Genomic DNA, 27,658 nt, shown 5'->3' on the forward strand with positions numbered 1-27,658 from the left:
GTATGCAAAAAGGAGAAATACTGTAAGCATGAAATAAAGACCACTGATTCTAAAAAAAAAAAAAAAAAAAGAGTCCATTTTTAGTAAAAAAAGGAAATGTATTGAAGTTAGAATTAATGACCGGAAAGTAAACTGTTTTTTGGATACTAAAAGTGACATATCCTTAATTGATGAAACACCATGGAAGAAAATTTATTCTTCAAAGCTGCAAAACACAAAGAAAATTACCAGAGGAATGTCTGGAAATAGATTAAAATTTAAGGGTGAATTTTATACTAATGTGACCCTGAATGAAAAGACGTTAAAAACTAAAATGTATGTGATACTCGGAAAAAAATTCTAATCTATTCGGTATAGATTTGATGATACTTTTCAATTTATGAGAGAAACCAAGAAACTCATTTTGCAAAAGAGTAAATGTGACAGGATCTGAAAGTCCCAAACTGCCAGGAAGATTTGTTGAGGATTTGAAGAAGGATTTTAAAAATGTATTTTCTGAAGGTCTGGGTTGCTGCACTAAAATGGAAGTGAAATTTGAACTGAAAGATGAAGCGAAACCAGTGTTTAAGCCCAAAAGGAAGGTTCCATATTCAGAATTAGAAACAATTGAGAAAGAATTAAATAGACTCGAAGAAATCAGAGTTATAAAAAAAAAGTGGACTACTCTGAATGGGCATCACCCACAGTTTATGTGAAAAAGAAAAAGAAAAAAAATCAGGGTATGTGAGGATTTTTTGACGGGACTGAATGATTGCTTAAAGAATCATAACTATCCACTCCCTAACCCTGAGGAAATATTTTCTAAGTTAAATGGAAGAAAAATTTTCACAAAAATTGACTTATCAGAAGTATATTTGCAGGTCAAAGTCCACAAAGATTGTGCTAAATACCTGACAATGAATACTCATAAAGGATTATTTTCCCTAAAACGATTGCCGTTTGGGTTGAAAGTAGCACCAAATTTATTCCAACAAATTATGGATGCCATGCTAGCAGGCTTGGATTTTGCAATGGCTTATTTAGATGACATTTTGATAAGAAGCAAAAATGTTGAACATAAAAACCATATTCGTAAGCTTTTCAAGAAAATAGAAGACTACAGATTTAAAGTGGCTCTCGAAAAATGTAATTTTGGTATGGACAAGATTGAATATTTGGGACAAATAATTGATTGGAAAGGTAGAAGACCTAACCCAAATGGGATAGAAGCAATTAGAGACGTACCTAGACCAGACAATGCAGTGAAGTTACAGTCATTCTTGGGTCTAGCAAACTATTATAATTCTTATATCCCAAATATGCACAAACTAAGAGCACCATTAAATGAATTATTGAAGAAGACTAAAAAATTTAAATAACAAAATTATATATTTATATGCCTGTACATATCTATCCAAGATATTAACTACTATCCTCTCAAAAATAATACAGTAACTTAAAAGGGAATGATGGCTGTTCCGGAAAAAAAAAATGTTATGGTCTTTTTTCAAAAAGGTAGCCATCAACACTTTCAACTCTGATTCAGAGGCAATAAAACAAGAAAGAAAAAAAATGTAGCAAGTAAAATTTTAGAAAGCTCAAAATATTATTTCATATGAAAATGGTTTGGGTTATATCATTAATGTAATGGAAAGTTATCGCCTGATGGAATCCATCACAAATGTTGAAAAAATTTGATATCCCTGAAAACAAATGTAAAAAATATATATATATATATATATATACACCATTATAGAAACATTATCTCGACAAAAGAATGTGAGGAAGCATTCCAAAAAATTAAAAGATGTTCGTTATCGGATCTAGCGTTAGCACATTACGATCCAAAAAAGGATTTAATTGTAGCGGCAGATGCGAGCGAATATGGTTTAGGAGCAGTGCTTCTACACAGAATGGAAGATGGGTCTACTAAACCAATTTCTCATGCCTTGAGGGTTTTATTATATGCTGAAAGAAAGTACACTCAGATGGAAAAAGACGGTCTGGTGATTGTGTATGCCATGAGAAAGTTTCATATATTCATTCATGGAAGATCTTTCATCTTGGAAATGGACCATAAACCATTACTATTGATTTTTGGTTTAAAAAAAAAAAAAGGGGGGGGGGATTCCTACTCATACAGCAAATAGATTACAGAGATGGAGTATTATTTTGCTCAATTACGATTTCAAAATAAAACACCTAGCATCTAGTAAAATTGCACAAGCAGATGGTTTGTCGAGATTGATCCCCAGTAAAACTTAATTTTAAGAAACTTATAGCAGCACTAAAAGAAGAAAACGAACTAACAGATATATTAATAAATACTGTTGGGGAACTTCCTGTTACACTCGAGGAAATAGAGAAAGCAGTGAAAACAGATAAATATATTAAGATAAACAAAAAATAAGTGGTACAAGACGAAAAGGATTAAAAGTGTTTCCATTTTGTATGTGTGATGAAACTGATGTACGCAGACAGAGTGGTAATACCGCAAGTATTACAAAAGAAAATCCTAAAAGAATTCCACATGGGGCATCCTGGAATCTCCAGAATGAAGGCCCTAATGAGAGGATTCACATACTGGCCTGGAATGGATCAGGGGATTGAGAAAATGGTGAAATTATGTAAAGGTTGCCAACTAGCCACAAGATCTTCCCTCCATACGGACGCAACCTTGACCTAAAACAGATGTACCCTGGACACGCATTCATATCGATTACGCAAGACCTCTGAAGGGATATTATTACCTAGTAATCATAGATAGTATGTCAAAATGGCCAGAAATTTTTAAATACAAACATCCTACAGTGGCAAACACAATAAAGTGCTGGACGAGGTATTTAGTCGGTTCGGAGTTCCGAAAACAATTGTTAGCGATAATGGCACCTATGTTCACAGGTCAGGAATTCAAGCACTACTGTGAAGCACTGGCCATTGAACACATTACAACACCAACTTTTAACCCTCGATCAAACAAACAAGTGGAAAGATTTGTCGATACTTTTAAATGAGCTTTAAAAAAGAATAACATCGACACGGAAGAAAAAAGCATTAAAAAATTCTTAGCAATATATAGGATAACACCAAATCCAAATGCTAAATTATCCCCTTTGACTGGTTAATCCCAAGTAAAAAAAAAAAAAAAAAAAAAAAAAAAAAAAAAATATCAAGGATAATGTAAGGTACAAGACTTACAATGACGGAAATAGAGTTTTCTTCAAAAATTATTGGGCAGGGAAGAGATTTTGGGAAGAAGGCATAATCTCAAGAAGAATTGGGAGAATGGTTTACATTATAAAAGGGCAGACTTTTTTCCACAAAAAACATTAACCAACTGAGATCCTGATACATAGAAACAGTCAGAAACAAAGAGTTACCAATGGAAGTGTTATATTACACTTTCCATATACAGGGTGACCCAAAAAAACAAAAGTCAAATGGAGGCTATCTAAAACATATGCTGTAGAACGGAGAAGAAAAGGCCAAAGACCCTAGTGTTTTGATGTGATGTTTTAAATATAATAAACTAGTTATGACCAAAGTTTCATTTCATTCAGACAAAACACTAAGAAACCGGGCCTAATTAGAGATGGGGCCTGTTTTTTGGGGTTACCCTGTAAAACCTCCAAACAAGGAAGTACCAGTAACTCAGAAATCCAGTCACTCTCCAAAAGTAAAAAATCGGCGAACACAAATGAGAAGTGAAAGGAAAAGGACCAAATTATTTGGACAAAGTCTAAAAAGGAAAAAATGGTAGAAGCAAAATTCTATGGAAGAATTTAGCTTGGGAGGAAGGTGATGTAATGGAATAACCTAACATCTCTTCATAGATGAAATGAACTATGGATGTATTGACCCTCTCACGTGACTGAGGCAGAAGGAAAAATGACAGGAAGAGAATAAGAAAATGTGTCGAGTAACTCTTATGTCACATGTATTCCCTTGTAAATAAACCCCTTTGTCTTTCACCCATAACCCCGTGTTTCTTGCTGTATTCTTATTTAAAGTAAGAATATAACATAGACAAACATTGGAATTCTAGGGTGATACACTATGTTGATGAATAAAGTTGAATTTTGCTTATAGTTGTTATTTTATTAATTATCCTCGGAACCTATTGAGTGAGGTGTTATTTACTCCAGTATCTTGGTTAATGTAGTGATAGAGATCATGAAAACCCTGTGAGAAGTTTGAACAAACAAGAACTACAACTTTATATATAAAGATGTAATTTATGTTAGTAGCTTTATTTTTTTGGTGTCACAAATGTTCAACCTCGTAATTGAAAATTAGTCTCAACATTTTTTAGATTCTTCTTAAGCACTTGTGCAATGTTGAAAATGGTTGATAGGGGGGAATGTGGTCGGCAACTTAAAATGTCCAGTGTTTGTGCTTAAATTGCTCTCCAAATAACAGTGTGTGTGTGAAGGTGGGTGGGAGAGATTGCTGTGACAAGAAGAAATGTCACAGTCCCATCATCTTAAAGAATGAAATAGATACATTATTTTAGAGTCTTCATTTTCAGGACAAAATGTACTCAAAGTTTCCCTTATAAATACATGGACAAGTGATAAGGTTTTTCTGAATGATGATACATGATAAATGTGGTTACTTTAGTGTTGGCGGCTACAATAGACTAAGGCAATATACCTATAATATGGTCTAACAGTCCTACAACATGACCGGGGGGGGGGAGATAAATTATTGCTCAAAAATAATTACCGCAAGCATTTTTAAAAGGAATTGTTAGTAATTAGTTAACAACTATACTACAAACTATTATTTCTGAGATTCATTACTTTTTTTTTTGTTTGACAACTTTTAAAACTTTGTTGCTGCACAATTTTATAAAATATTAAACTTCGCAATTGTTTCTTACAATTATATTTTCTGTTTTTAATTAGTCTCTATGACAAATGAATTCATTTTTGCAATGTCATCTAAAAATATTCCTAATTTACAGTGAATAAAATTATTTTTATACATTTAGTTATTTCATAAATATAACAGGTTATTTTTTACTTTTGCATTCATTCTAATAAGTCATGTTAAAATACTTGCTCATAACATAAATGTTAATTAACTAATTACCGAGTATTATTAAAAAAAATTAATGGATAAGTATATTCTTGGTAATTATATTTTTTATTATGTCATCACATGACCACTCCTAATTATGGCAGTTCTTTTTTTTTTTTTTTTTGCAGGAATGTTGAAGGCACTGCCTTGCCTTTTTCTAGAAACCTGTATAAAAAGATAACATTTTCACACAAAAAACAAACAATAAAGGATATAATAACTCTAAAAACACTCAACCAGACTTGATTATCTGAATGGGTTGCTTTCATTTACAATTCAAAAGACTTGTGTAATGTCTTTTTTGTGGAACTCAATTTTCCACACTTTAAAAATCAACCACGTGTTTTGAGTAGTCTGTTTAAAATATTCTATGGAAGGATATCCTTGGATCAACAATATTGGACTAACCCATCTATGGGTGACACTTTACATAGCAAGTAAATGAGGCCAATATAAGCCAATATCTGTAAAACAGAATATTGTTTCCTTTTCTAAGGGCACACAGTATTTGACCATAGAAACCCAAGTACAGTGGTTTTGCGCAAGCTCAACTGAGATGAGAAACCAGTCGCTATTCCATTCACAAAACCAACAAGTTGGACATTTAGTCCAAGTTTTCTTTGATAGTAGTTGCTCCAGTTTTCAGTTGTCCACCAATGCATTTGCATCAACTGGATAATAGAGGCAAGGAGAGAACTTTCTACTGATGATTAGCCGCATAACCAAACCACTGAAGAGAGAGAGATCATAGATTCAGGCTGGTTACTAACACTTGGTTGATGCGACAAAATGCAACAGTCATTGTCAAATGCTTCACATTCACGTCATTGGTTAACAATCTTTATTGACTTTCATAGTTTCTTGTTCTGCTTGGTCTTCAGATGTCATTCTCTTAGGCATTTACTCCTCCTTTGAGAGGGAAGAATTGGTTTATTGCGAGTTGTCTGATGCACCTTTACGATAATGGATCTGAGCCAGATCCAGTAACCTTTCAGAGTAAGCCCTTTCATATGATGAGAAAGAGTAAATATTACGCACCAGATAGGAGCATTTATCGCTCACTTTTAGTCTAATTTTGCACAAGGCAAGTAAATAGAGATTTGCTAAATAGAAGCAGTTTATATTTTATCAGTTTAATCATTCCAAAATTCTTCTATTTATTCGTTAATGTTTAATTTTTCATTAATAAATTTTAATTTCTGTATTTTTTTTATCCATGTAATTTTTTAGTTTACATTAAAACAAACTATTGCCATTTCAAAAATAATTACTTTCTCTTTGTGTAATATATTGAGGCGAATAATTTAGCCAGGTCCGTATAATGGTTAGTTTTAGTTCTGCTGTACTTGGAGAATTATCAAGAACTTTTAAGCTCAGATTATGGGAGTAAGGATCAAATGGAGAGAAATCTAGACCTACATCCACAACTGATAAAAACAATGCAACACCCAAATTTTATAGTTAATCTCTCAATCCTAAAAGGATTGAAAAGTCTTTACTTTACGATTCCAAAAGAAAAACACATTCTTAAGAGATTCCATATAATATTTAACGCAAACAACTCACCACTATTAATGGCACAACTTGCTGCCTTCAAATTTCAGAAACAAGCATCAATATTTACTTTGTCTACACTCAAGAGTTTTGTTTATTTCTCCAGCTGAACCAATAAGATCCGTCAAGAAAAGGTCGAATAATGATTGGTAGATTTGATAAAAATAAAGAAGCTGATGTTAAAAGTAGAGTATTTACGATTTTTTTTATCTACTCAAGAGCACCCCTTCCCTCTCCAAACCTATTTCTCATCTATGAGGGGACTTGAAGTCTGCAATTTTTGCAAGGGTTTGTTCTGTGTTTCAAAAAGAAAACATCAGATTGATTTTCTTTAGTCAACAATGAACCGTTGAACTATTGCTGCACTTTCTCCCTTCATATTTCACAGAGTGGAAGAGAAGAATGACACTATTTCACATATGATTTCTATAAGGAAAAATAAAATGTGATAATCCATTAAACAATTATTACTCAAGTCAAAAAGCAAAGAAATTCTTTTCTATGGTAGCTCTCAAGTTGAAGTCTGGGTTATTATATATATATATATATATATATATATATATAATTATTCCAGTTTAAAGATATTCAAAGATGAAAACCAATGAATTTAACGAGGTTATTAACAGTGCTCAATAAAAACAAGCAAGATATACTTTTTATCTATATTCAGATAAACATTTTACATAGTCACTACACAAACATGAGCGAAACATTGTCATGTCTGTGTAGTAATCATGTAAAATGTTTATCTGAATATATAACTCCATAGTTTGGAGTCAGCGTGTTTTATGCCAGTTCTTCACATTTTGGAAGTTGGCAGTCAGGTCTCCAAATGCATACGCACATCAATCAAGGACGCTGTCAGTCATCACTATGTTTCAGTTTGAAATAGTACTTTTGATGATTTTCCAGAAAATCCAAGAAATAAATACACAATAAATGTTACCAAAGGCAAACTAAGTTACTCTTCTACCTATGTGGGTAAGTTTTGTATTTTAACATCTTAAAGTGATTTTTTTTTTTTTTACTTAAAAGTAAAGATAATGTAAAGCCTGTAGAGTTAGAACAAAAAACAAAATCGTGATCTCATTCAGTCCATAACTGAGCCTCAATAATCGCTCAAAAATCGAAAATTAAACAAAATATTGGTAGAGCATCACCTTTTTGCAGGATTGGTGAGATTTATTAGATCTGTTTCTGTCAGTATTTTGTTTAATTTTTTTCAATTTTTGAGTGATTATCAAAACTCAATTATGAACAAAAGACCATCTTAGCTGCCTTTGGTAAAATTTACTTGCTATGTATCCATTTTTACACCTTTTTTTTTTTTTTTTTTGCCTAGTTGATTATTGTAGAAAATAACTGCATTTTTATTGCTATCTATGCAGATAGAAATGAACAAATCATTAAATGCTTACAAACATCTCCATAAGAGGTTCTTTTCATCATCAATTTGTTACGTTTACATGTGAAATAACATTTAAAGCATTAACCATACAAATCTAACAGATGCATCTTAATAACTATCCTTGTTTAAAACGATTGTGAGATGTTTTTAGCCGATTCCCCAGCTCTGATATGAGAGTGTGTGTAGAGAATGAGGGTGGGGTCAGTAATTTTTGCAGTAGGGTGCCAGTTAACTCCTCCGTTCTTGTCTACAGCATTATTTGTTCAGATGTAACACTAATTTTCCTATTAGAGTTGCCGTAAGCAAACCAACAGTCATCGCGGCAGGTGTTTCCTTAGACACGCCATTGTGGTGGCTTTATATGCAAACATTCATGAATCATATTTACAAAAGACTAGAGGGAGAAAAATGTAGAGAGAAAGAACCAAAATTTTTAAAATTTTTCTATTTAATATGTAGCATAGATCCTCAAATGAAAATTGCTAATCTGCAGAGAAGAAAAACACTTAAAAAATCTCGCTGTGCAATTCGAGAAGCAAATTTTCTAAAAGCGTGCATGTTTATCAGTTTTTCAATTCATTCTGTCAATCTAAGAAAACTCACAAGAAACTGAAACAAATGATCAGTTAGCTTACGAGCAGAATTTATAATTACCTCCTCTACAAGAGGTTAGACAAGGTCCGATGAACTTGGGAAAAGTCAGCATACTAGGTGAAATGTACTGGTCTACAAAAAATGCCTAAGCAGCCTTGTTGGCATTCCTTGGTTGGGACACTTCAGACGATGAGCAATAAACTCCTTTCCAGAAAGAAGGTAAAGTTTAAGAGAATGAACCTCCTAAGACTGAACAAAATCATATCTTAACACAACAAAAACAACAAAACCACTGCTGAACTGATTGTAAAGAACATATCCTCCAACTATACGTACAATAGCTAGGTGTATAAAATCAATTATAAAAACTGAGTTTTTGGCCTGAACAGGGAATAGTGGAATGAAATAAGTTAGATTGAGAATCAACACTAAACAAATAAATAATATCAAAAATTAGTATAATTATCTTGATATGCTGTAGAATTAGAAAAGACTACTTTTCGAATTCATGCATAACAAAGTTGGCCAGGCAGTAACCTTAGTAAATGCAATTTTATGTTCAGGAATGTTAGAGATGAGGATTGATAATTTGTACTATTATAATTTTAGTTGTTATTTTCACAATATTTCTGCCAATTTAATCTACAACCTACTTTAGGCACTTCTTTTCAAACTCTATAACCTGTACGGCTCAGTTTAAAATCTCAAGTTCAAAAAGATTACATTCGTATATGTATACAAAAAGACAATTTGTATTCCACGAATGTCTAACAACCTTTTGATATCTTAATTCTATATCATCCTTATGTAAACAATTATCATGAACATTTGCTATTCAATATTTCACTAACTTATTTTGAAAACAAACCATTTCATACTGATCGTTATTTCCAATCCACATTTATACATTATATATTTCATAGTTTCTCCTCAGTAAATTATATAAAACTTAATTCCTTATTTGTTGGAATTTTAATTTATATTTTTCTCATCTTCAATTGTTGTATCATCCCATAAACAGAGTCGCTTTCATCTGGGAATTATAGCACATGTTAACATTCATCTTACATGCTAACGTGTGTTGGACAGCTTTTAACTTTAAAACTAACTTATCTCTGATCAGGTTTTTATCTCCATTTCAAATCTACGTTTATCACTTTCTCTTTTTCTTTGTCGTCCCTGCCACCTCAAGTGTTCTACATCTAACTCAAGAACTTTAATGCATTCTTTCAATATAACCATACCAACGTCCTATACACATCTATGTTCTCCATGGCAATCAGCTTTACAACTCACATTACACATTGTGTTATTCTTGTATCATTTTTCTTCCACAAATGTGTGGAGCGGAGGGGGGGGGGGTATGCTGGTGTGGGAAATTCTAGTTTCCACTTAAAAGCAATACTCTTCAAGAATAAGAAGAGAGTCCTCTCAGTTATCAGTATAACTGTAAACAAATGAATAATTTCATTTAAATATGATTTTTTTTTTTTTTTTTTACCGCTTCTAATCAGTGACTCGGTAGAGCACAAGACGTTAATGATCATGATTGGAAGTGATGGGGATCTGGGTTTTGAATTTCTAGTTATATTGAGTCATGAATGAGGAAACAGTTGTTGGTGAATGCCTATATTTCATAGCTACCACATTGAATGTAAGTTTAAGAAAATACTACACAAGAGTAGGAAAAAATATTCCAAAAGGAAAAGGAGGGAAGCAAATTCTAGTCATCAAAAAAAAAAAAAAAAAAAATCAAAAAGAGTGTGTATCCCCCTAGGAAGCAAGATTTTCATTACCTAATTCTAAAACATTTAGTTGGAGTTCAAAGAACTCCAACTTAAAGATCATTTTCATGTACAGATTTTATTTCCCAGGATAATCAGAATGTTTTCTTTCTTCTTTATAGAATCATTCTGAACTCCATTAAAACGAAAGAAATAGAAAAAGAATGACAGGAACAGCTGCAGAGTTACCCCCCCCCTCTTCCAATTCTTCTGGGAACTTTGGTAAACACATTCTTCACAAGACTTTGCAACTCAGTTTCAACTCTAAATTTCTAGAATAGTCATTAATTTTAAAATGACAAAAAGAATGTTTAACCAAATGAAAACATTGTACATTTCTAGTAGGTGAAAAAAATTCCTACAAGAATTTATTTATAACTTATACTTATGTTAGTATCTCTCCTGAACAAAGGCCAAATCTAACAATAAAAAAAACAGTGACATTAAGTGCATAACATAGAATATGAAATATACAAGGTGCCCCATGCAAACAGACAGGAATTTTTCGACCTAAATGCTAGTTGTTGATTTTATAAACAATCAAGGTGGATAATTCTCATTAATTAGTGCTCCTCTTCTAAAGGAAATTTGGTACAATTGGTGTATAAATATGTAATGGTTGTCAATGACAAAGATTTGTTTATAACCGCTTTGTTAAAACGGAAACAAAAATGTACCTCTCCTGTGAGCTTCTAGTATTACACAATGACAAACGGTCTAGCCAATTTTAAGTTGCCCTTTTTCATGACTTCAAGCAGGATATTGTTCGAAGATTCCACCCCGAAGAGTTTAAAATTTTTTATGCCTGTGACCTCTCTGTGATTTACGCTTAAGTAACAGTGAAGTACAAAATCGTAAAATCCATTACGTTGAGATCTCGATTTATTTTAGGCCCAGTTTTCGGTTCAATGAATTCAAGATTATTTGGCTTTGATGTACGGGCTTTTACTTAATTTTTTTATACAGTGATAACACAAATATACGTGTAGTAAAATACATAAATTGTCCTAAATGTAAACTTCTTGTCCCTATATTTTAGGGCATCTTGGCAACGATGATAAATGTATTAGAAAAAAAAAAAAACAAAAAAAATTAGACTAATAGTAAAAAAGTAAATGTAAGCACTAAAATAAAGACAGTTTTATGCATGACATGAAAAGAAACTAGAATCTTAGGTAGATATTCATTAGTTAAGTAATCAATATGTATCACCATGCTCATGAAAAAGCAAAAAATAAATTGACAAATATATACAGTGAACCAAATGCAAGAGAGATTCAAACATTTGTGCTTAAAAAGGGCGTTAGAATCTTGAAAAGATCATTTGGTTGGAATCTCTGAAATAGCAACTGAATGTCTGGCATCTAATAGAGTGCACCATTCCCAAGTTTGAATGAAAAGTCACTACAATTTTCTTAATAAAAAGATTAAGGACTTCTGTAACAAAAACGAGATTTTCATATATAAAAAAAATGCTTGTAAAATCTTATTTCAAGAGGAAAACAAAAGTGAAATATATCCAAATGCAGCAGATGTTCATCAATGAATAAAAGTTTAATCAATCGATATATATGTGTTGGCATTTATTTTGTCTTTAGAGATAAACAAGTAACAAGATGTGAAAAACATACTACGATTTGATCTTAAAGTCCCAGGTAATCATAAAAGCTAATATATTTGTGATGAGGTACTTAAAAACAAAAAAAAAAAATATCGCTTTTATCAGAATATTTTTTAATGGGGTTGAGTAGTATAATATCAGTTCTGTTGTCATGAAAACATACTCCCAAGAACTACCTCCTTTTTAGTAGCAAAAATATACGACTACAGCTAGCATGTATATAAGAACTCTTTTATGAAGGTAAAAGTTAGCCAAAAAGCAGAAAGCAAACAACATGTGACAGAAATGTGAAAATAACAAAGATGAGAATAATAGTTTAAATAATCCGAATTATTAACCTTAATCTAAAATTTTTTTAAACATGTTAAATTTTTTTTGATTTAACTAACTTCTGTATAAGATAAATTTTTTTTTTCAAATCATAAATGAAAACGTTAACTTTTGTTTTTTTTACTGACAAAGCAAGAAATGCAGAAACCAGACAAAATTATAATCAACAACTTATATTTTAAGATGAGTCATCGTATGGAGGAAGAATTGTCGCATATGCTAACAAATGTGTCCTTCATCTAAAAAGAATACCCCCCCCCCGACTACAAAAACAAAAAATAATGCGAAGAGAGAAAATGAATTGTTATAACAGCTTTTTGTAAAAGCTACCCCCCCCCAAATCATCCAAAATTTAAACTGTTTAACTTGCATATTTTAACTTCTCTTTGACATCTACAGCTAAAAGGCTCTCTTCAACCTCTAAATTGAGGGTGTCATTAATGAACCTTTAACAACTTTCACATTGTTAATCATGATTATGTAGAAGTTGTTTTTCTAGGTTAAATATCACCAAATTGTGTTGGCATTTATTTTTGTTTTTCAAGAAAACAGGAAACAAATTAACTTGATTTATGGAAGTTAAAACCAAATCAACTTATCCTAGCAGCCATTCCAACACATAAAAAATAACCTTTTTTAATGACAGGTAAAAGTTAGCTAAGAAACCTATTTAGCTCAATTGATAAATTCCCAAGTCTCACATATATTATCTTATTGGATTTTCAAAGTTAGACCCAAATAGTAACCAGTCAGACATCAATATTTAATTAGTCTCATTTTTTACTAAAAATATTTATTCCTGCTAAAAATACTGTTAGGTGGGTATGATAAAATGTCTATTTTACCATACTCACCTAAACAGACGCCTTAAATGTTTTTAATAAAAAATAACTTAAGTTTTCCTATTTCTGAAGTTATAATATTTATTCCTTACAATTAATTGCTTATCATAATATGAGGTAAAATATTTTTTTAATCTAACTTCTACTTATGTTTATATCATATGCTACAAGCAGAGGTTATTTTTAAGGCTACAAAGGACATTTCGTTATTCATGATAAACAGACCACCATAATGACTCGAACTATGACAAATATGAAACACCGTTTTGTAGAAATACATCATCTCCATGCACTCATGTTATTCATTTTTTTATATTCTTTTATTCCAGAGTGACTGATTGGCTTTGCACTAGCAACTAATCACAGCAGTTGTTGCTCTTGTTTGCTCTACATGTGTTCCATGTGATTCTATATGGTACTGAGACCCTGCGAGGGCATTGCCCACTGGATTAGAATAATGCCAAACTTGTGTAGAGCAAACAAGAGCAACAACTCATAAGACAAGTTGATAGCACAAAGCCAATCAGTCAGTTCATCTGGAAAAAAAAAAAAAAAAAAAAAAAAAAAATGAATAACAAATACATGGAGATAATGTATTCCTACAACTTTCATATCAATTAATTATTTTCAAATTTTTTCTTTTTTTCTTTTAAACACATACAAAAGACACATAAGGGAAGTTCATATTTATAGCTTACCCCAAAATGCAATAATATACCAGTTTTAACTAAAATAAGACTTTTTTTTTATCTACACAAAAATTGTAAGTAAATGTAAAAATCTTTTTAGTCGTAAATTGCGTATTTAAAAAAAATATAAAATTATAAATTTTTGTTTTTTGGGGAGGGATGACCAATTTATTTTACAACTTGAAGACAAATTGCAAAATGAAAACAAGAACATATTCGTGAAACTGAATACTTACTTGATAATGTAAGCGTATGCTAAAGTCTTATGTGGGCATTTTCCATAACGTATGAAGTATTTATATAATTATTCCATTGAAATATCAATAACTCAAAAACTATCTGATCATGCTGGAATTTGGCATGATAGTTACTGTTATCAAATAGCATCAGAGTCGTGTATCAAATTTGAGTTGAAATTCCATCAAAATTTTGATTTTGACCAAAAGTCTCAAAGTCACAGGTTAAGGTTATATAAGATCCGGGATTTCATTATCTACAATATGGACCAAGTAGAGAAACTTTATTTGGAACAGAACTGACATTATCACCAAGAGTATTACTTATCTTTTCAGTGATCTTGGATCTAAATATTTCAAAACTAAATCAGTTTTCAGTTAGCCCATGACGAGTATTTTGACCAGATTTGGTAACGATTGGTACAGTGATGTGGACGCTAGGCTGTGCACAAAATATGACAAACTAAGAAACTCTACCAAAAACAAACTCTTTAATGCATGTAATAATTTTGCACGGGTTTTTCAGCTGATTTAAATAGTAAGCAACAAAGTGATAGTCATATCATCTTTCAACACCAAAGCAATTTTCCAAATTAAAGGTGGTAAAATATTTTCAAGAATTGCTTTGTCGGACACCATTAAGACAGATTCATTTCAATATGTTTGGTGACCTTCTAGAATAACACCCCCTCCCTTCAATAAAAATTACTTTTCCATAAATTATGGCTTTTCCTGCAACTATTTAGAGGAGACATAAGTGAAACAGTGAAAGACGACTGAAAAAGATTCTAAACTAACTTGACTACCCCATTACCCATTGAGTAGGCATTTTTTATTTATATTCTATCTTTATGAAAATAGGTATGTTTTTATATTTATATATACAAGATTCACTTTTAAACTAATTAACCCATCTATATAATAATTTACTTGTTTCTTCATTAGTTAGTCTGTACTTAGAAAAAAAAAAAAAAAAGCCAAATATAATTTTTGAAAGCCAAACCACTTCAGAAAAAGCCAAATTCGTGTAACTTGGCTTTAAAAAGGCCAATTTGTCAATCCTGGACAATAATAGGAGTGACCTCTCTTTGATGTACACGTTTTCAAATATTATTATTATTATAATAATATATGATCAATGTTGTAATTGTGTGAGAAAGGAACTCATGCTAATTTTGACATGTAGCAGTTCTAAGTCAGCGAATCATTATATAAAAAGGGAACATTCAAAAGAAACAGGACAAATAAAAAGAAAAACATTGTCTGCCAAGAGGTGCTGGAGTAAGTTACAGATTCTCTTACAACGTGATTTTATTATTTGTATGGAACTGTCGCCCAATATTACTTTCTGTGTGTTTATTAGTACTTATTAATTTATCTTATTAGTCTTTATTTAAAATACAATGAACACTATTTCCGTTCTACAGAAATGTGTTAATAAATTCATATTTGCTGCAGGTTTTCTTGCAATATCCAAAAAAATATCAACTTTATCAAAACATACTTATTGTTTAATTATATTTCTCATTTCGTGAAATTTCCACAGGTCCTGCTAGTTATTATAAACTTTGGAACACAGCTGCTAGGCATAAGGGGTTCAAATGTGGGCTATATTTAGTTTTATGCATGGGGGTAAAAAAGAATGAAAACTTTTTAAAAATTCAGATACAACAAATTTTGTAAAATTTTAACACAGATGTCAATTAATAAATATTCGCTAAGTTTCAGTGTCTTTGGCATATTTTAACAGGTTTTAGGAGCCATAATATGGACAAACTTCCATTTGAAAATTCAAATATTTCAGATTTGCATTGAACTTGATCCATAGTTATTGGATGCCAATTAAGGAGAATCCTGAATTTCAATTTCTTCTTAAGCCTCCTTAAGCTTAAACTTGAAATTTGAGACATTTTCTAGAATCAAAATTATGTAAATAGATTTTGACCAAAGTTAGAATAAAGATTCTAGACATAAGATTTAGTAACATTATATCTTGATTTTAATCTTTGTAAGGAAGCAGAAAAGTGGTGCAAATCTATTCTGTATGAGAATTTATGTTCACCTGTCCTGGAATAGGTATTCTGGTTAAATATTTCATTTCTTAACTTTAAAAATTAGTTATCCTTATAAGGATTAAAAAGTCAAAGGTTTTCACGGAATCAGAATGCATTGTGACGTCATAAGATTCTCCCTTTCCTCTCTTATTTACATCATTCAGTCTTTCACCCACCATCATCTACAGATGAAGTGTGCATGGTGACAAGCAACCAAAGCAATATCCTCAGATTTAGTAGTAATAAAGATTTAAAAGTTCAGGTTTTCATCTGAATGAAAAAATAAATGCAACAATTTATGCGGAACGTAAAACATATATGGGACAAATTACTAACAAAATTGGTTGCAGACCAAGCCCAAAAAGATTTACAGTCATAAAAAATATAAAATAAAGTCAAGCTCATAAATATTTGTACATGATAATTATCTTTCTCAGCCTGTCCAACTATTACCGACTTATATGTACGAAACCTGCACAAGTTAAGAACACAATTAAATACTTAAACTTGCAACAAGTGGAATTGGTCAGTATAGTGTCAAGAGTTATTTGAATATATTCACTTCCAAAATGTTACTGATAAATCTAAATTTTAATATTGATGTTACTTTGAGTTGCTATTGAAATCTGATATTTATGAAGTTGGATTGTACAAATTAAAAGATGGAAGAAACTAAAGTGGAAGAAAAGAAATTGTTAGAAAACATATTTTACAAATCAACCGATTCTTGGTTATTTTAGTTTTTGAATGAAGGGAAGGGGGAAGGCAATTGTTTCAGTGAGAAGTGAATAGATCAAATTAAAAGAATTTTTATCCTTACTAACCAGCAGAGCGTTACCACTATCAACCAAAGAATCTATCAAGTATGTGGAGGTAGTGAAATGATATAGGGAAGTGAAACCTGGCAACCAAGAGTTGAATGGAGAAACATATGCAAGAATGATACGATGGACGTGCAATGAAAGCCTTAAATACGTTTAAATCTGATGATCTCAAAAAGATTAAACTTGCAGTTTAGGTAGAAGTGTGTAGAACAGGAAATTTTTATGGTATATTGAAAGAATGAATGAAAGCTCTAAGGTTAGTAGATGCAAAACAGTTGAGACAGCAGGGTCTGTTAGCAAGCAAGTGATAATGAATTTGAGAGAAAAATAAAAACCTGGCCAGAGATAGTTTAGGTTGGAAGTCAGTTTCTAAAAGCTGTTAAAGATACTAACGTGTTAAACAGACGTTAAAGTGAATATGAGGGAGGAGGGCAGGAAGTCTGTCTATACAACAATCAGGTTGTAGACGTTTTGGTTTTCATATACGTTCTATAGTTTTTAAAGAATTATTTAAAGATATATTAATTGTTTGAATAAATTTGAATGTAAATAAATGTTCAACACAAGATATGATACCAGTTACACTCGAGAAAAATTTTTTTTGTTTAATTTGTAGGGGGGAATTACACAATTAGATATTTTCTCATTTGCAATGATTGGTGTATTCTAAAAAACATTCTGGTAATGCTCCAAAGAGAAATCTCAAAGCAATATCATTAAGAGGAGGGGGGGGGGATATCAAGAATGCTTCGCAGCTAACTGACAATCAACTATAAATAGAAGATGATATTCTTAGACAACTTCTACATGTTGCTGGAGTCTTTTTCTTCAGAAAATCCTTATACTTGTTTGATTTCTACAACACTGTCTTAGTTAAAAGAAACTATTGGTTTCGAAAGTGTTCATTCATTCATTCTTATAATGTGGAAAGGCTATCAGAGTTCTACTCACTCTAATCACTACCATAATAGATCTCATCTTACTTGTTCAGTCAACAAAATCTTATTTAATTGCAATTTCTAACACAAAACAAGCATCTTCATTAGTAGCAACAAATGTTATTATGGGTATTATTTGTAAGTGTTTGGATTCTAAATACAGTTATATACAATAATGTTTTAATTTTATGATGCAGACAGGTTGGAAAAGTTTGTAGACATTATAAAAACAGATGCTTCAAGAATTTTTAAGTTTTTACAAATTCCTAACCGAAACACTGAAGCTAACAATTCAGCCATAGATGAAAGTAACAATTTAAAAAAAAAAAAAAATCTGAAAATATTTGGATATTTAAGTGATAATTATATGAAGTGAGGGTGTGAAAAATTTAACATAAAATAGAAGGCTATGGAGAGTTCTGGTGATCATTGATATCCGAGTTTCATATTATATTTCCATTGGAAAAACAAATTTTTTTAGTAAAAATACATGAAAACCATTTCTAAGCTATAATTATAAAAACTTCAAAAAGATTCAAAATAAAATTATTTAAAGAGAATTTATTACATTACTTTTCAGGAAAAGATGCAACTTTAGTTCAAATTTCTTCAGCTAGTCTATTTTTGATAAATTTCATTTTAGCTACTATTTTATTTTTCATCTTTTGTGCTAGTTGGTGAATTGTTATTTTTGTTAACTTTGTAAAGGTTTCTTTTATCTTCAAGTTTTCTGCTTCTTCAGCTTTTCTCATTTAAATTTAAGCCTTTGATTATATCTAAAATATGCTAAAATATGAAATTCTCCCCCCCCCAAAAAAAAATGAATGCATTAGTGAAATTTATGATCACTCAAACGATCAGCATGATGGAAACACAGAACAATTTCAAGATGGAAAATACTGAGAAATTCTTTAAAAACTGGATAACTACTTCTATTTTATCAATCAGAAATAGTTATCCAGTTGGAAGTCCAGCAGTTGGTAATGACAAACGATTCAAAAAGTGATATATTATTATCATAGGCTGAAACTATCTTTGTAAGAGACACTTGTATCAGATTCACTCAAGAAAGTCTGAAGTGGAAACATGTAAAAACACATTGCCTTGAGATTTATTGTCTGATAACTTTAAGAATATAAACCTCAATAAGTGTTTCCAACTAGATTTGTTGCTGAACATTGGCCAAGTAAAAATAAAAAAAGAACGCCATTGTTGTCTTTTTTTTTTTTTTTTTTTTAATTTAAAAAAAAAAAAAAAAAAAAAAAAAAACAGAAATTCCAGTTCCTAAAAATGGGCACACTAGATTGAGAGAAATTTTTTAATTGCTTCAGTCTTGAAGGATCTCTCCTTCAACGATCAAGGACAGAATAGACGAATTGTATTATCAGAATAGATAGTACACTATGAATTATTGATTGCAGGAGTATAAAAAATACATTAAGATTTTAACAAATTCGGCACAATATGTTTTTATTTAGATCTTGGTTCAGAATTATCTCGGCAATATTTTCGTTTAAGTGACCAAAATATTTCATTGGAACTCAGCATAGCCGATTCGATTCGATGACCAAAAAAAGGCAGAAGTATTGTTATTAACATATTTCAAATCGCTGTCCTTATTTTAATCGCCAAACCCTCCAGCATTTTTCATGTGCCTTTTGTAATAGTGGTTATCAAACTGAACTCTTTATTTAATCAACCAAGGTAAATTGCTCTTATTCCTCGTTTCACAACTTATTTTTACATAGCTTATATATAACGTTTATTTTTCGTGAGTTCCTTTTACCAGGAATTGAACTCCCAACTTTCTAAGCAGAATTCATTCTACAATATCTCTTAATCAATACCTTTATCTATTAAGCTATGACAGTGCAAGATGATTTTCCGATTTATAAACCTAGATACTGTAGTATTATTGCATATTGCATGTTCTAAGCTTATATTAGAATTATTACTAGCAGAAAGATCTGGCATTATCGGGGGGGGGGGCTTAGAAATTTTTTTTTTGTTGTTGTTTTTTTTAAAATAAGATTCCTTAATTTGTAGTCTGTATTTTTATCTTTGATTTCAATAGATGCATACTAGTGGGACCTGCGGAAATTCCACGGGGGACTCATTCATATGTAATATATTGATGTTGGCATTCTATAGATGTTCAGCGTAAATGGAGACTGATATTATTGTAGCTTTTTTGTTAAAACAGCAAAATGTATACATATATATAACTAGAGTTCATTCAGCCATAATCGAAACCGAAACTTGTGTAGAATTCTTGATAAAATTATTTATAAAAAAAAAAAATAGATGACTGGAGTGCCATCAGTTATAATCAAAACCGAAACCAAAACTTATGAAGAATTCTTGGTAAAATTATTTATGACAACAAATGGACGTACATAACAAACGACCTGGATGTAAGTGTGACACAGAAAATAACACACACACTATCACATTAGTATATAGATTTATCAAAGTTATAAGCAAGAAAAACAGACAAAATCTTGTCTGATAGTCTTATTAATGCAGAAATTAAACAAAATGTTCAACGCTATTATATTTCTAAAATTATTTTGAAGCCTTTCAACTGTCAGTTATGGTTAGGTGAAGTAAATTATAACCAGTATTATTGTTCAGTAGTCAGTGTTAGTATTGTGCCCCTTAACAGGTAAGGGTAAACAGTATTTTATGAGAGACTATTAAGAACAATTTAACTACTCATCCTCGATAATGCAGGGTCAGATTTTTTTTTTTTGTATTCTGGAAAAGATTTTGGATAAGAGTGAATTTTTACCTATTTGAAAACCTTTTCAAAACACTGCTATTCTGTTTGTATTCTACCTACAGGAGGTTAGATATAAGGTGAGGTGAAATTTTGAAATGCACTCTGACCTACAAAAAAATGCCTGAACAATCCCATTGGCATTTCCTGATAGATGCACCTCATAGAAGATGTAAAGCTTGGTAGGCTGGACCTCCTAGGAAGAAACAGAACCATACTTGTCGGACTATCACACATACATTCTTAACTGTTACAAGCAACACCTATTCAAGCTGTGTAGAGGGGTGTATGCATAATTGCAAAAATATGTTCATACCACTATAGTTTTTAGAACAGATGAAGCACTCTTTAGTGTTGGTGAGCAATCAACTAAAGAGGATGTGTCAAAAAAAAAAAAAAAAAAAAAAAAAAATACTGTTCCTCATGACCTCATTTTGTTGGCGTCAGGAAAGTCATTCGGCCTATAAAAGTTTTACTTCAATTAAGGAAATCTGTCTAACTTCAGGTTGTGCAATTTTAATAGACCTGGCCAGAAATAGGTTCGTTTGGAAGTCAATTTCTAAAAACTGTTCAACATATGCCAGCATATAAAACGGACGTTAAACCAAATATGATGATGACATACTTTAAAGAACTAAAAGGGGAGGAAGGGGATTATAAGTTCGTCTGATGTATCATCATTACGTATGTTTTATATTTTGTGCAAATAAATATTTCAGCCATTGGAAAAAAAACTTGTTCATTTTACCAATGATGTTTATCTTACTAATGAGTCATCACATATTAAGGTCAAAGGCCACTCAAGGCTAAGTGTTTATAATGAAGAATATTATGAAAGGATTGAAAATGCTCAATCGAATGAAGAAAATTTGATTATTTATGAGAGACAAGTATTTATGACATTGGATTTGAAGACTGCCATGTTGTAGTTGGCAGAGAAGTAGTCTTGTAGAGATATGTTGCATAAATGTGAAATTTATTGGAAAGGAACTCTGCTCATGGAAATTCATCCAAATGCTATGTACACAGAAAAAGAAAGTAAAGTTCTTTTTGATTGTGGAAGAAAAACAAGTTTTTGTTATGTTTTGCAAAGACAAAACAGTAGCACTACATCATTTTCTTTCTCATGATGACGATATAAGGCTGGATGAATTTCAGGAACCACTGATGAAGTCTAACTTGGAAAAATTTCGAATCCTATGTTCGGATAGAGAATAGCTCGACATTGCCATGCAGCATCCATAAAGAATAATAGTCTGTCTTTTGAGCTTTACATGTATCTTTTGAGAAAAGAGCAGAATACAAGTTTTTTGTTTATTACCCATCATTATTCAATTTGTTAGGCTGATGGAATTTATTTGTATCTCAAAAAATCTGATGGCGATCACTTTCATTATATAAACAAGGCATTTTGAAATGAAATCTGACATATCAGCAAGATCAAGATTTTCAAATTGAGAAAAGTTTTAGAGGAATGATGGAAGTAAAGAAATTCGGAGGGAAGGAGGATTAATACAGTTAGATCATTTTACATTAAATTTACAAAACAAACCTTACGAGAGGCGTGCAATAAGTAATACCCCTGACCCACTTCCAGTTGTCTGATCTAGCTGAAATTTTGCATGTGCAATGATTTATATCTCTACAGGTAATGTGGCAAATTACAGCTCTGAACTAATTGTGGTTTCTATTTTACAGATGTTTGAACTGAGTCAGGTGTAAAATGGAGCCTGTTGAATGTCGAGAAGTGATCCGGTTTTTGTATTTGAAAGGACGCACACCACAGGAGACTTTTGATGAAATGAAAGAAACTTATGGTGATAATGCCCCATCATATGACCTTGAAAAACGCTGGCATCGTGAATTCAAACATGGCCGGAAGTCTGTGGAAACAGCTCCCAGACCTGGTCGCCCCCCCCTCTTCTGCATTGATGAGGCATCTATCCGTCAAGTTGAGGCTGCCATTTTGGAAGATCGGCGCATTACTATTCGCCAAATAAATTAGTACAGGGTCTGTGGAAACTATCATTCATGACCATTTGCATATGCATAAGGTGTCTGCCAGATGGATTCCCAGGTTGCTCACACCATTCCAGAAGCAAGAACGTGTTGAGTGCTCGAGGATGAATATTATTTTTTAAAACCAGTGTTTACAAAGTGCCTGCGCGCGTTCATGCAGCCATGTTTTTTACGTAATTAAATCAATTGAATTTCACAAGTTCATTTTTTTTCAATTTTTAAACTTTAAAAATCTATCAAACTTTTTCTATTGGTTAAATTTTTACGATATTTTCAGGGTCAATGTGAAATTTTATGCTCTTTCAATAAATCGAACATAATATTTTAGACAAACGTTTTTTTTTTTTAATTCACTCCCCCCATTTTGAAATGTCTATTAAAAAGTAATAATTTACGCACCAAAGTTTTATATATCACAAATTGAAGATAAAAGATCATTAAAGAAAATATTCTAATTTAACACAAAAAGTGTTTTTGGAAAATTTACGTGTAAAGTCCAAAGTGTAAAACCTTTTTTTAAAAAAAAAAACAAGTTGATTTTTTTTTTTTTCAAGTGAAAGCTCATGTGATGCTTACATAGTCAAGTAACTATCGGATGCTGATGACATTTTTTTCTATTTCATTCAATGTTTTCTTTTTTTAGATATTAAAAAAAAAAATTCACTCGATAAAGTCGAAATAAAATATATTTAAAACTCATGTATTTCATTAAGAGAATAATAAAAAAAAAAATCGGTAGAGTGGGTTTGTTTTTTTAAACGTCAAAAACTATTAAGTGAATGTGTTCAGTTTTCAAGTACGGTGGCCCAAAAATACTAATTTTGGTTTACAGTACGCAATAGAAAGAGACATTTTGACGCTTAGTGCCACCAAAGATTCAACGCGAAAAAAAAGCAGGCATTTGTCTCCCTTTATTTCAACTGTGAAAAACATCTGATCGTGCATTTTTTCGAATACTTGCTTAAAAAATTATTTTATTTAAAAAGGACATGGAATATAAAATATAAATATGGATAAATTCTTTATAATGAAGAATGGAAGTACCCATTGATTAGTATTTTTTTTATAGGTAAATGATTTTTTGGGATTTATATATATTTTTTATAATCGAAGTAAGTAAAATTTCGTTGATTTTCTTTAAATCCTTTTTAAAGAAAACCGATTTTAAAAAACAAATATTGCATAATTTGTTATTAAACCTGTTATTTTTTTTTTTTTAATTTGGTCTTTGCTCCTTTAATTGAAAAAAAAAATTAGAGTTTGAATTACATTTTTCAAGTAGTTATAAGCTTGGAAAGATAGTAAGTTGAATTATTAAAGTTCTTATCACGCATTAATGGCCGCTCCTATATTGCAATGCTGCTTAAAGACAGCATTATAATTAGGTGTTAAAAGTCAAATTTACCTACGTTTATGATATTCAAGTTTTGTTTTTCATGGCCCTAGTTTATGTCTAGGACTTTAATGGAAAATACTTCAAGTCTAACAATTTTCTAGCCAAAAGTTTGAAATAAACTAAAATAAAATACATTATCTTTCTACAAAGAACATGGTAGAAGGAAAACAAATTAGCTAGTCAGATGCAATGTTATTTTAGTATAACGTTGGAAATCAGACTTTTCTTTATATATTAGATCAGATAGTAAATTTCGCATCGAAAATGCGCACTAGTTTCGGCAAACGTTCTGAGAATGAGGTAATTTGGCAAAATAATTGCGTGTGAAAATTTATTTGTTAGAATTAAATCACTTTTGCCAAATTTAATTAACAATCAATCATGTTATGTAGTTAATTGCGCAGTGGAAAATGTTATCCAATACTTAGGTTTATTTAAAAAAAAAAAAAAAAAAAAAAAAAAAAAAAAAAAAAAACTTTTATCGTGCGCGTAAAACGCCGGATTGAGAAGTAGCCAGGAAACAGTCGCGCAATCCTTATAAATTAGTCTAGAAACGAGGCTAGCTAAGGAGGGGCGATAATTCATAATTTTCTCGTTAAAGGATAGATCGCCTTCGTTAACTAGAAAACTTTCCTACAGACTTTCCGTTTCGGTGTTTCATATGTACAATTAAACTTGCTTTAAAATGATTTAATTCAAATAAAAAAAAATAAAAATAGGTAATTTAATTTACGGGACTAAAATAGGAATTAAGCAGGAGAAAAGTAACTTGACATTCGAATAATTCGAGAAAGACACTTTTTGACCTCTTAAAAAAGCACAATTGAAAAAGAGAAAAACTACTTGTAACTAAAATAAACGAAATGTTTTCAGTTTTTACAAATACACATAACATAAGTGTTTTTAATATACATATTCATTTAAAAAAATGTTCATTCACAGAAATAATGAAAATAACTTACTTTAAATAAGTTATGTGGATTATCATGCTGAATTTGATGAAAATCGGGAGCAAAAAAGAATAGTTTGGGAACGTAAGCGTCATGCCGGTACTTGTTGATTTTGCGACATTGATATAAGCTATAATAATAATAAGCTTAGTTAATACAGTTCTTTGAAATAAGGGAACAATCCGAATTGGCGAAAAATTAGACCCCTTTTAAACAGGACAAGAAACAAGTACTACTACACATTGGAATTTTTTAAATAAAAAATAAATTAAACAGAAATCCCTCAAAAAATGTGGAAGAAGTCGTTGGTCATTCTCTTCCTCGCCTACTATTCGGGATCATGTCGAGCCGGGAACTGAGGGAAGAGCAGCGAGATGTTTGTTCATATTACATTTTAATTTTTGCATGTTAGTATTGTCAGAGAACAGAAAACAGGGGAGGGGGATTCCAAAGTCTAGCAGTCTGAGGAAAGGAACTATTTAGAAGGCTTTCCGGCATCTAGGGACCTCAACAATGAAGGGGTGGGATTTTGCTGCTTGTCGGGTTATGTACGTTGAGGGGGAACGAGTGCTGCAAGTTCACGAGAGCACAGTCCATTAAAATACTTGTAAAACAGGCACCAGGAGATATTGCAGCGATTAGACAGAAGCTTAGTTAACCTTTAGTGCAGAACTGCAGAACTTATTACATTTGAGATTCTTTTTTTTGGACTGAGAATGAGAAACTAATGGTAGATGCTTAGATACCTCCAACCTGTGCCACAGTGTTACCCCCCCCCCCATATATAACACCATGCTTCTGCTTCAGCACAGGTGGCAACAATACTCCATGCATGGGCGAATTGTGGCTTTGTAAAGATATCGGGTGCTCTCTGATGTAAGTATTTTTCTCGAACGATAGAGGGAGCCCACTTTCTTTGAAGTAGTCTTGGCAACGTCTTCAATATATTTGTTCCAATTCATGTTGCCTGTGAATGTTAGGCAGAGGAGTTTGAAAGATGCGTTCTTAGGTAGGGAGTTATTTGTGATGGCGATCAGTGGTTGTTGGGAAGGTTTTCGTAATTATTAAAAGAAAGAAGCTTAGTCTTAGTAGAATTAAATGTCACCATCCACTTACAGTCCCATTCCATTACTAACTGAAGGTATTTTCTAGGGTTTCTGCCATTGCCTTGGATATGTGTACATTCGTTTTACCCCCCCCCCCTCTTTATTATAGAGCGTAATGTCATCAGCCAATATACAGATCTGAGACACAATTTTCTAAGAGTAGATCAGTAGATCACCCAGTTTTCGGGTTTGTTTCTAACCGAAAACAAGCATGACAATCTTTAAGTAGGAGTGGGATTTAAGTTAGAGCAGAAGAAATAAAAATGAAGTTTAGAAATGGATGATGTCCTTCCAAGTAATATTTGGGAGGTAAAACGCAAGGGAGTAAACATCTTGAAGAATCTGTTACGAAAAATAGAAAGAGTCCCTTTCTCGCTCGGCTATGGATTCTAAAAGGACCCCAAATCGCAAAAGGTAAGACACTTCGATCTTAGCAAAAGGAAAAAAAAAAAAAAGTCGATAATCGCTAAAAATGTCTTTATATCAACAACAGTATATTAAAAAAGTAAGCAAATTTATATCGTGTGAAAAATATATGTTTTAATTTCGAAAAAGAAAGAAAATACATCTCACGGGAAATTAGCGTTACTAAATATACAAAAAAAAAAATGGAATCGGACAAATATTCAATAACAATAAGCTGAAAGATTTTTAAAAATGTTTCAGTAGAATAGTTAGGAATGATTGTGATAGACTGTACGTTATGGTTCATCCTGGTGAAGATAGAAATTGGGGCGGAGGGGATGTCAATTGGAAGAGGAAAGCTTCTCACGTAAAAATGGATGTGACATGAGGCCAGCTTAAAACATCAAGAGGGCACTTTTAGATAAGTGCAGACTGCAGAACTTGCCGCGATCGGACAAGTCAACATTCCACACGCAGTGAGATATGGGCTACTGACAAATCAATCCTCCTCATAGAAGTGGGTTATACCTGGGAAAGTGGTCTCATGAAACTGAACAGAAGAACCATACTCTATTTTTGTATAAGCCAGAGTGGGAGAAAAGTTTTGTGATATCAAAAAAAAAAAAAAAAAAATGTTCCAGTATTCTTGTGGAAGTATTTTTAACCAGATTTGAACATCTGTTTTAAAAAAAATCAATGATAAAGATGAAATGAAGAATGTTAGAAAAAAAATAAAAATAAAAAATAAATACGAATAAAAAAAAAAAAATATTTAAATTTTGATTACTGAACGATTATAAAAAAGGTCCTCGTGCAACCATGATTTTTTTTTTTGTTGTTCTAACAGAGTGGGCATTAGCTTTATTTGGAACAAGAAAAAAAACGCTTTAAAATAAGTTAAAACATAAATAAACTTATCCAAGTAGGCAAAAGTGTAACTTGGTTATCTTGCTTTTGGTAACATTTATTTGTTGTATATTCGTTTTTCACCCTTTTTGTTCAGTTACAGCAAAAAAAAAAAAAAAAAAAAAAAAAAAATGCCCATCTTTTTCTTCAGTTTTGTGGGGG

At 31.5% G+C, this 27,658-nt stretch overlaps 2 protein-coding genes across 3 annotated transcripts in view; one reads left to right on the forward strand and one right to left on the reverse strand.

The window, feature by feature from the left end:
* Positions 1–27,658, reverse strand: part of LOC145248025 (methylosome protein WDR77-like) — a 204,385-nt gene that overhangs the window by 170,758 nt on the left and 5,969 nt on the right. The window lies entirely within an intron of this gene.
* The window catches only part of LOC145248026 (ufm1-specific protease 1-like), a 48,705-nt gene continuing 45,683 nt past the window's right edge, over positions 24,637–27,658 (forward strand). The window contains exon 1 of one of the 2 annotated variants that reach the window (XM_080109739.1): positions 24,637–26,599. The gene's annotated coding sequence lies outside the window, so the exon portion shown is untranslated. The remainder of the gene's footprint in view (positions 26,600–27,658) is intronic. The other variant, XM_080109740.1, reaches the window with a different exon arrangement.

The sequence above is a fragment of the Euprymna scolopes genome, chromosome 26 (assembly GCF_053919585.1).
Source record: "Euprymna scolopes isolate OS-2025 chromosome 26, ASM5391958v1, whole genome shotgun sequence".
Classification (NCBI taxonomy): Eukaryota; Metazoa; Mollusca; class Cephalopoda; order Sepiida; family Sepiolidae; genus Euprymna; species Euprymna scolopes.